The sequence below is a fragment of the Cryptotermes secundus genome, unplaced genomic scaffold (genome assembly GCF_002891405.2).
Source record: "Cryptotermes secundus unplaced genomic scaffold, Csec_1.0 scaffold598, whole genome shotgun sequence".
In the NCBI taxonomy this organism is placed as follows: domain Eukaryota; kingdom Metazoa; phylum Arthropoda; class Insecta; order Blattodea; family Kalotermitidae; genus Cryptotermes; species Cryptotermes secundus.
In genome coordinates, this window is record NW_019723311.1 from 194,644 (window position 1) to 205,416 (window position 10,773).

Genomic DNA, 10,773 nt, shown 5'->3' on the forward strand with positions numbered 1-10,773 from the left:
ACTATTAATTTCTCTATTTTTCATTTATGAGATTAATTTTTATTTCTGTTCATAATAAACCTACGATATTATATACGGTTGAATAAGACGCAATTGTGAAACACACGAAAATGAAACAAAATACCCACTAGATAAATATTTAGGTTTCCAAAATAATATTTTCCTTCAGATTTTGTGGATTCATTTTTACGCTTTTCTCATCCACCCCCTGCAAGACACATTCTGCGCCCATCTCAGTCTCCTTTATACCCTTGATAATATTTGGTGAAAATTCCTCAATCTGCGTTCTTACCTCGTGATGAAAGAAATATTTTATATAAATAAAATGACAGTTTCTTCCTGCCTGAGTTGGGAATTTAAATGCCTATACATCCAGTAGGAAGGAGCCGGGATATCTAGTCTGTATAGCGACTGGCTACTGGCTGGACGACAGAGGGGTCGGAGTTCGAGTCCCGTAGAGTAAAAAATTTTATCTTCTCCCTGTCATCCAGCCTCCTATATAATGGGTACTGGGATTTTTTCTCCGGGGGTAAAGCAGCCGAGGCGTGAAGCTGACCACTCACCTGCAACTAGTGCCGATGTCAACAAAATATGGATCTATACACCCACTCACCCAAATGTCTTCATGGCGTCCTGATTAATAAGTTAAGCACAGGGATTTCACGTTTTTAGATCCATTACACATACGCCTACATGCCGTAGTGCTTAATTAGTTAAGCACAGGGACAACTTTATCATACACCCAGTAGGAACAACGTGTCAAATATTACTTGAACGTTATTAAATAGGGGCTGCATAGGTTTACACCCAACACAGCATGCAAATAACGCGCACGCATGTTTATGGCAACAGAAAAAAAATAATTACCTATATGACGTAAGTCCACGTTGTCCCCAGAGAATATTGCGGAGGTATGTCCTCACGAAACCCTGTAGCGGCTCCTGATTCCGTTACAACTTTCCCCTCAGACACCACGGATACAGTAATTAGAAGAGACTTAGTTCATGCACACTAGAATGGAAACCTTTGGGAATTCTTTGTGTCGCGTAAAACATATGTTGCCAGGGTACTGCGCTACACAACAAACATCCAGTCTTCAAAGTAAAAAAAAATAAAAATAAATAAAGCTATCCCTGTAACAGGACGCGAAGGCCCACAGGGTTGTGAGACGTTGAGGGTCCCACATTATCTACTAGACAATGGGCTCAAAGATGGCGGTGAGGTTGTCAGCTTACTCCCCAGGAAAATTAATTAATTCCTGGTGCTCATTTCTGTTAGAGGCTGAGTCGACCCCAAGGCCATAGTGCGGCTGGAAGAATTAAAATCCAATGACCTCATCGGTACTTGAACCCGTGACCTTCCGGCTTGTAACATAGTTCCTGAACCGACTACGCTATCGCGTGCCCCCATCCAATCTTCAATAAATTCATAAATATAGTTTGTACGTTTTTTAACGATGATGTACCAACAGTACAGCTGAACTAGAATGGCTGGTTCTCATGGATAATGTAAAATCATTTCTAAGCGTGGCACCACTGCCTTGTAGACGTTACAAAAGGGGATCCTTCAACTTTATTGCGCTTAGGACGCCATGAAAAATGAATGATATCTGCTCTGCAGAGAGTCAAACCACGTAACTCTATTGACAGAGTCATCAGACCTTAGTTGCCCTCTTTTCATCTATCGCTCTATCTCTGTATGGCTCTACAGTACTTTTGTTGGCCCTTGGCCGCTTTTTCAGTTTCTTAATCCAGTCGGTGCGACTCCTCGCACGGGGGATCAGCCCGTCGCAAGGCCGCTACCTACAGAATAACACAAATACAGAATAAACGCACACTGACATCCATGTCTTGTGTGGGATTCGAAACCACGATCTCAGCCTTCGAACGAACGAACGAAGATAGTTCATGCCTTAGACCGCGCGGCCACTGTGATCGGCGACTCTTCATAGAAGGATATTTTAGGAATATCTCAACCAGTACTGATCAGCATACTTATCGCTTGATAAAAGGGTAAAATTGTCCATGTGCACTAGTTGGTGAGTGGTCAGCTTTATGCTTTGGCCTCTTTAGCCCCAGGGAAAAAGCCCCCGGTACCCATTGGTTAGGAGGTTAGGTGAATCCCAGAGCCGGTCTGGACGACTTGGAGAAGAGACAATTCTTGACCCTACCGAGTCTCGAGCTCCGACCACTCGGTCGTCCAGCCCGTAGCCAGTCGCTATACCGACTACGCTATCCCGGCTCCCACTTATCGCTGAATGAAACAAAATATATATAAACAAATATAAATTTCCTTGTTGTTCTGCATAGAAATAGAACTCTTATCTCTCCCCGAACTGAGTAAAATAGAAATCATTTGAGAACTAGGCATAGATAAAAAAACAAACTCCGTGGCTTTAGTCTGGAAGCTATCTATACCGACCGAGCGACTGTTATTTGTCGACGAAGTTAGTGCCAACTTTAGCGAATAGAGGATGTCCCCTGGTCAGCGCAACGGATCCCCACGGCCGTTAATCTCGGTTTTCTAGACCAGAGTCACTATTTCCTTGAAATAGCTCTTCAGTTATCCTCAAGAGGCTGAGTGGACCCCGTTCCAGACCCACTACTTCTGAAAAAGTCTGGTAGCGCTTGGAATCGAACCGGACCTCTGGATTTGTGGCCAGGAACTCTGACCACTAGACCACAGAGGCGGTCCCCTAGGCATAGATATGAGGATAATATTAAAATAGATCTTAAATGGATTGAGTATGAGGGTGTGGCCTGGTTGGATAGATTACAGTGGTGATTTTATGAAGACGGTAATGAATCTTCGGGTTGCATAAAAGACGGGAACTTATCGACCAGCTGAACGTTCAGCAGCTTCTCAAGGAAGATCCTATTGCACGCAGTTAATCATCACTGGTATTCGGTACTGAGTCCGTAAGATATTGCGACAGATATGCACTTCTCTGAGGTCAGAAATACAGACTCAGGACTATCCCTCTTTAACAACAAGCACGGTGTTGTTAAGTAAGGGAGGACGACACTTGGTCTTGGTTGGGAGAGGCGGTCATCCGTCATGGGAAGTTCCTACGTGAAGTGTATAGCACGATGTTTACTCTGTTATTGTGCAGCGCTCTCTCAAATACACTTCCTTTTCAAAGCTGAGACAGAATTTACAACCCCACAAAGAGTCCAGTAAAGTAGAAAAACCCGTCTAAATTCAAGCTTGTTTTCCTGAGTGACCTAAATTCTGTACCGTTCACCTAACTCTTTGATGTCTACGACAGATAACATTTACAGAAAAATATTAAATTGTGTATCTTAGTTGGACTGCCTCTGTGGTCTAGCGGTCAGAGTTCCTGCCTAAAGCTCCAGAGATTCCGGTCTCGATTCCCGGCGCTACCACATTTTATGAGAAGTGGGTCTGGAACGGGGTCCACTCAGCCTCTTGAGGATAATAGAGGAGCTATTTCAAGGAAATAGCGGCTCCGGTCTAGAATACCGAGATTAACGGCCGTGGGGATCCGTTGCGCTGACCACGTGACATCCTTTATCCGCAGAAATTGGCACTAACTTCGCCGACAAGCGGCGGTTGCTTGGTCGGTATAGTTTGCTTGCGGACTACAGGCCACGGAGTATCTTAGTTGCTCAGAAAGTAAGAGGTTACAAGAGCTCCGAACAAAGATCATAAGGAGTGATTTCTTAACGCAGGCTTCCAATGATATAGATTATGTCTGATTCAGGAACTACACATTTACAGTCTAACAACAAAATGCAACGTACATCATGGAGTGGGGTGCTGTACTTCTGCGCATATGGTCATAAAAGATCCCAGTCAATTCACAATTTTCACTGGTTGAAATTTAAAAATTTTTGCAAACATCATCAACATGTGTATGAGCCATCTCCACACCACGTGTCACATGCAAAAATACAGTGGTCCATCTTGTAGCCGCATTAAAATTGGATGCTAACTAGAGATCGCATATTGCAGTTTTGTTGTTTTACGTTCTGAAAAAGAAAAAAATTGCATTCCAAAAAGCTTTATATTTTTCGATGTTATATTACCATTTATTAAGTGGCGCTATTCTCACTCCCACCTCAAAGGTTTGTGCGGCTCGTAAGATATATAGTTTCGAAATGAGCTCTACTATGCATTGATGGTCACGTGTTTTCAGTAACAAAGGGAATCACAGTAGTGGTATTAGACACCCTGTAGTATTTTCCCTCATACTTTGTTAAATGTAGAGACGCTTAAAAAGTGTACGTAAATATAAATTAGATCTTCGTATTATACGCCATTTTCTGATAAATGTGTTTAAGTTTCGCTTAGTTTAAATCTTATGGATGTACGAGTTTTAGAAAGTCTAAAGTTCAAACTCGGTTTTATGTAATGTTGAATTTATATTGGAGTGATAACAGATCAAAACCTGATTCAGGAGGAAATTAGGAGGAGATTGAACTCGGGTAGTGCTTGCTACCATTCAGTCCAAAACTTTTTGTCTTCTCATCTGCTGTCCAAAAACATAAAATTAGAATATACAATACCATAATTTTGCCTGTGGTTCTGTATGGTCGTGAAACTTGGTCTGTGACATTAAAGGAGGAACATAGACTGAGGGTGTTTGAGAACGGGGTGTTGAGAATATTTGGACCAAAGAGAGATGAAGTGACAGGTTTGAGAAAACTGCATAATGAGGAGCTTCATAACTTGGACTCTTCATAAAGTATAATTAGAACGACCAAGACAAGGAGGATGAGGTGGGCAGGGCATGTAACACGAATGGGAGAGACGAGGAATGCATATAGGATATTGGTGGGAAAGTCAGAAGGAAAGAGACCACTGTGAAGACCAAGGCGTAGGTGAGTGGACAGTATTAAAAAAGATCTTAGATAGGATGGGGTGGTATGGATTGGATTGATCTGGCTTAGGATATGGACCAGTGGAGGGCTCTTGTGAACACGATAATGAACCTTCGGGTTTCTTAAAATGCTGGGAAGTTCTTGAGTACCTGTACAATTAGCGGCTTCTCAAGGAGGGATCAGGTCCATGAGTGGGTGATGTTGGAGTGATATGAATTAATGTTAAATTCTCCAGGAAAATATTTTGTATAGGTCTGTAGTTTAATTAAAATCAGTTCTGTGTATTTAGACATGCTACGTGGTTAGTGTTGGCGAACAACATGTTATTTTAATAGTGTGTTCGATTTATCTACTTTTACAAAGAGCTCATATAATTTACACCTACTGCAGGAATAATTCCGTACTCTACGATAATTCATAAATAGGTAAAGTGTTTATATGATTTTAGGCGATAAATAAGCATTCTCATATGATATATCTATGAATGATTTGTGTTCAAAATTGCTGACCTTCAGACTCTTTTCATTTATTGTGTTTACAGGTAGTACACTTCACCCTGGTTGTAAAAGAGAGTGCAAATAGCCTTTAGGTCAATGACGAAATGAGAGCAGTGTACACTTCTCGCGTAAAACAAACAAAGCATTTAATGTCATTGTCACTAAGGATATAGAAACGGTCAATTAAGTTCATTTTAAAGATTGACTTCTGTTACCTTAACGAACAGCGTAAGGTCCACTTCTTTAAAGTAATGCGAAATAATAAATGACATTCTATATTCATCACATCAGTAGAGCAGGCGATAAAATTGTGAGACATCACACAACAGCATATGAAGTAGAATGACAGTAGAAGAAAGCGCAAAGAACCTATGTAGTTATGTGTAAACTAACGTTTTACGACTAACGACAGATCGTCGAACTTAAACGCAAATATAATACCCATACAGTTGTTATGTTTCTTGTAAATTATCCACCGTCCTGTTTTTCATTTGAAGCAACGTTTCGGAGACTGGATTCTGTCTCCGCCTTGAGGTAGAAAGCTACTCAGTCCGGACCTCCGGAGATAGAGAATAGCTCTATCGATTGGGTCCAAGTGAATTGATTTCCACCTGAAGACGGAGACAGAATCTAGTCTCCGAAGAGAAACAGGACGATGGAAAATATCCAAAAACACAATAATTGTATTAATAAACCATCGTCACAACTTTCAGATCTTATTATATATGTATTATCCAGTTGATTCTAAATCTGTTCTTTCAAAGCGACCCCAACATATGCGCCTGGGCATATGAGCAGATTGACTGCTAAGGAGACAATGATCAAACAGATTGATTCAATAGGTGACAGTTCTGACTTGAATTCGAGAGGTGCCGCGTTCGAATCTAGGGGGGGACGTAACTAGCCCGACTGAAGTTTCTGATGCTAATATTCAATTCTATCAGACAGATGCTGGTACACACAGCCAGCACTTCTTTCCAAATCCTTTTCGCTTCATTATTCTGTATCACCCAGTCACTGGACGCCATTAAGTCTGAGTTGCTAACAGCTTCGTTAAATAAACTACAAATGAATAAAAAGGAAAGGACGGAAAATCAGTAAGCTTGTTTCCGTCACATGCATATAAATCAGTAAACTGCCACCTTGCCTTTCTGGAAAACACTTAGCCATAAGTCTACTTTCATTTAAAAGGGCTAGCAGGCTTATTATGTGTCGGTCACATTGGCCGAGCGGCCTAAAGCATGAAGTGTCTTCGCTTGCTCGAACAGTGGGATCGTAGGTTCGAATGCTACTCAAGGCATGGATGTTTGTCTCTCGTTTAGTCTGTGTATAAGTAAAGGCCTTGCGACAGGCTGATCTCCCGTCGAAGGAGTCCTACAGACTATGTATAGAATTAAGAAAATGAAAGCGGCCAAGGCCCAACAAAGGGCTGCAGAGCCATAGACAGACAGACAGACAAACAGAGAGACAGACAGACAGACAGACAGATAGATAAATAGATAGATAGATAGATAGATAGATAGATAGATAGATAGATAGATAGATAGATAGATAGATAGATAGATAGATAGATAGCAGGAGTATGATATATTTGAACTCGCCCTGACATCAGTTATTTCTTGAGAACCAAAAATGACCGAATTAAGACATTTTCGTCTGAAGACATCGGAGCCAACATAGGGCGACTTAAAAAGCCTATTTCCATGTGATCGCTCCAAACGAAGCCGTCATCATAGGGACTTGAGCGAGTTAGAGCACAGGAAGTTTCAGCTTTCGCATCTGAAATTGCAGTATCTTTGAGACCCATGTCTGTAAGAATTAACCTATCTGATTTCTAAGTATGTGATACAAACAGCTGTCGAAGCTGAACACATGGCTGCGTAACAGATCCTTCTCAGGTACGATTCAGTTTTCTTAGTCCCCAGTAGAGAGTTGATGCTCTCAACTAATGTTTTTCATTGCTTTCCTCAGTTCATCCAGGCAAATGCCGTAATAATACCTCGATGAAGCTACGACCACTTATTCCGGATAATATTTTGTCAGTGTCCGGCTAACCTGACCGAGGTTTTAATGGTATTCCTCAGTCCCTCCAGGTAAATATCGGGATAGTGTCTCAAATTAGGCCATCACCGCTTCCTTCCACGTCGTTGTAATTCACTGTTGACTGATCATGCTGCAGTTAGATCCTATATACCCTCAGCTACTGACACCTTCGTCAAACAAGAGATAAATAAATAAAATTGATTTTTAGGTTTTTAGAACTGCTTTTCCAACTGAAAACGTGGTAAAGAGACTTGAAAATATTTATTTAATGACGCTACCAGTAGCTTAGAGCAGTGGTTCTCAACCTTTGTCAGACCGCGACCCGGTAAATAATTATTTTTTTCTATAAGACGAGTGTCCCGGTACAGGGCCGCGGCCCGGCGGTTGGGAAACACTGGCTTAGAGTATGTTGCGTCAAATGGTACGATGTTTAGGGCGCAATGAATTTGAAGGGATGTGGAAGAAAGCCGGTAAGTCCTAAGTTGAGGTATTATCACGGTCTATGCCTAAAGATCCTGAGGAAAACTGCTAAAATATTCAGTTATATTAGTCCGCAGGGCCCGAACAAAGAGCACGAATGCTACCTGCTCGACGGCGACTTTCGGTAAAGTTTGAAAATACTTCGACATTCTGCTATTCTTCAGAAAACTGATTAAGAATATGAAAAGCCTTGGTCACCAGGTCTATAGACGATTTTTCGGCTGCGATGAGAACCGTGCTTCTCCTAAACACAAGTCAGACACATTCTCCTTGCTATTGGTCTTGGTCTTATGTTGGAACATTATGTACGTCAACACCATTCGTCGCATAACGCTCTCGAAGTAATCCTCACAAACTCCTTCAACATTTTAAATGCTACATTTTATTCTAAATAATATAAAGCCAGTTCTTACTTCACAAGAAACACACTACCCCTCCGTTACAAATATCAGTCGTTTGACGCTGTTTACGGAAGGAGTTGCTTTTTACTAAGAAAACCTTACGAAACACACAGATGCACTTTGTGAGCAGAATGCAGAATTTCAGGATTTTAAAATAAGTAATACATATTGAACCCATGGGTTTAAAAGAGTTAATAATTTTAAAATTTACAGGAAGCAGGATGAGTTATTGTACAGTATCACAAAACATGTTCTGCACATTACTGCTTACTATTAATCTCTAATTTCTCTGCCTATAACTATACCAAAACTGTGATCTGATGACGTAGCCGACCAAATTTACTTCTGAATCGTGCGTAAATATGCAACGAAAAATACTGTGGCTCAGTAATAACAAAAATGATCCATATTTTCCAGTTTATATGTTTGCAATTTTGCACACACACGACTGGAGCGATCTTCATTTGTTGCACATGCAAACCCATCACATTACGGGCACAGTATCACACTGCAGAGATTCAAAAATTATATTTCTTGTATTTCGCTAAATATTCACCACACAGGAAAATATTCCAGACAGAAATTGTAAACATCCATTAGGTCTATTATTCTATGCCATGTAATAGTTCTTTCTACGGTGAATCGTTAATACGATATCGGTAAACTCTGTAACAGCTTCACGTAAATTCGGACATATGTGAAGTTGAACAAATTCTAACTAGACTTACATTTATCTAATGACTTTCAGTACAGTTCCACTCGTATTAAATTTAATCTAAATCCGTTCAGTAATTTCTAGAATGAAACTTATGATGTACCACGACCTCTCAGTTTGAGTTAAGTTTATACGCGTCATTCCAACAATTCATAATATTGTGCTTAGATAAGCTGCGATTTAATAATATCAGTATTATTAAGTAACATGAAAAACAAAGCTGCTTTGTTTTCCACTTCGATTAGAGTTTGTAATATGGAACTGATTCGCAGAAAGAGATTTGTTGTTCCTGTGCCACCACGTGACGTAATGAACTTACCTTTAGGTCAGTAAGTCAGTTCGCATTTAGTAGAAATATGTTCCGATGCGTAGAGACGTGCGCCCCAGAGCCGACCAAGTGGACCACAGCTGTCACTGAAACGGGTCGTATTGCGCGGCTTCCGACGTCCATTGCGTCTCTTCCTCCCCTTTCGTGCTCCATGGCGGGGTGGAATGGACATCTCAGCCTACCGGATGTTCCGCTGTTACCACACCAATTACTTGCACGCTATTACTTCAGCGCACTACAGCTTCGTAAAGGGCGAATCTCCTGCATGTAGCAACATACAGCAACTCTCAAAAACAAGGCAACAATTAATATGTTAGCCGGTCATAGCCGCGCCATAGCTCAAGCGGTTAGTCCCTGGCTTCCCACCACGGCGTACCGGGTTCGAGCCCGTGTCTGGTCAAGTAGGATATGTGGTGGACAAAGTGGCGCTGGGGCAGGTTTTCTCCTAGAACTTCGGTTTCCCCTGCCAATCTTCATTCCACCAAATTTTCCATCATCATAATCACCCGGGACGGGTACAGTAGGCCAACCAGTGGCCGACGTGTCGAGTGGACTCCACCTCCTACAATGCGATTAAAAAGAAAGCATATACCGTCTTCGCTCGCTCGGAAGCCGAGATCGTGTTTTCGAATCCCATACAAGGCATGGATGTTTGGTATGTGTATGTGTTTATTCTGCGTTTGTGTTGTCCTTTGTTTAGGTAGAGGCCTTGCGACGAGCTGATCACTCGTCCAAGGAGTCCTACCATATGTAACATGATTAAAATGAAAAAGAGAAAACAAACCTCGACATCGTAAAGGTATAAGAAGAACGGTTAAGTAAGTTAATACGTTAATGAACTACTGGGCTACGTTTTTTTTTTTTTTTCAATTTCGGAAGTCAAAGAAGGATAAAAGGAGTGGCCATGCTTGCAGGGGCTAAAGGACACGAAGGTAGTCAATCTTTACACCGAAACTGGAATCCTGTCTCTCTGATAAGCAGAAAGGATGCTAGCTAGTCGCCAAAGGCGCTCAAAGTCGTAGGTAAGGAAGTACTCCGTTGGATAGTAGCCTATGGTTAAGTTAGGAAATTTACTTAAGGCCTAAAAATTATGATGCGCTTCTATAAGTGAAATTGCCTTGAAAATCATAATATACTTACGGAAAGCCTGCAGTGAGCACAAAGTGTTTGTTTCGTTTGTCCCTACAACGTGGTTTTCGGAACACGGTTCACTACGACAGATGTTTAGCTCTTGTTAAGGTCGTCATGTGCGAAGAAATGCCGCTTTTTTTGATGTCCTATTTTAACCAAGTTGAAATGTATCTTAAGACTATAGTGAACTTAATCAAAATTAAATGTTTAATGAAAAGCCGTTCAATGGTTCTCGAATTGTTATATTCGAACACACGGGTAGACAAATAACATGGCGACGCTATTAAAATCATTTTGCAGCTTTTCATTGCCAACGCGTCAAAAATGGATATAC

The 10,773-nt window shown here is 41.2% G+C and overlaps 1 protein-coding gene across 1 annotated transcript in view; it reads right to left on the bottom strand.

Annotated features, from left to right (window-relative positions):
- The window catches only part of LOC111861795 (transient receptor potential cation channel subfamily A member 1), a 160,229-nt gene extending 150,847 nt beyond the window's left edge, over nucleotides 1-9,382 (bottom strand). Inside the window, exon 1 of the mRNA XM_033750456.1 lies at nucleotides 9,300-9,382. The gene's annotated coding sequence lies outside the window, so the exon portion shown is untranslated. The remainder of the gene's footprint in view (nucleotides 1-9,299) is intronic.
- Between the last annotated feature and the right edge of the window lie 1,391 nt (nucleotides 9,383-10,773).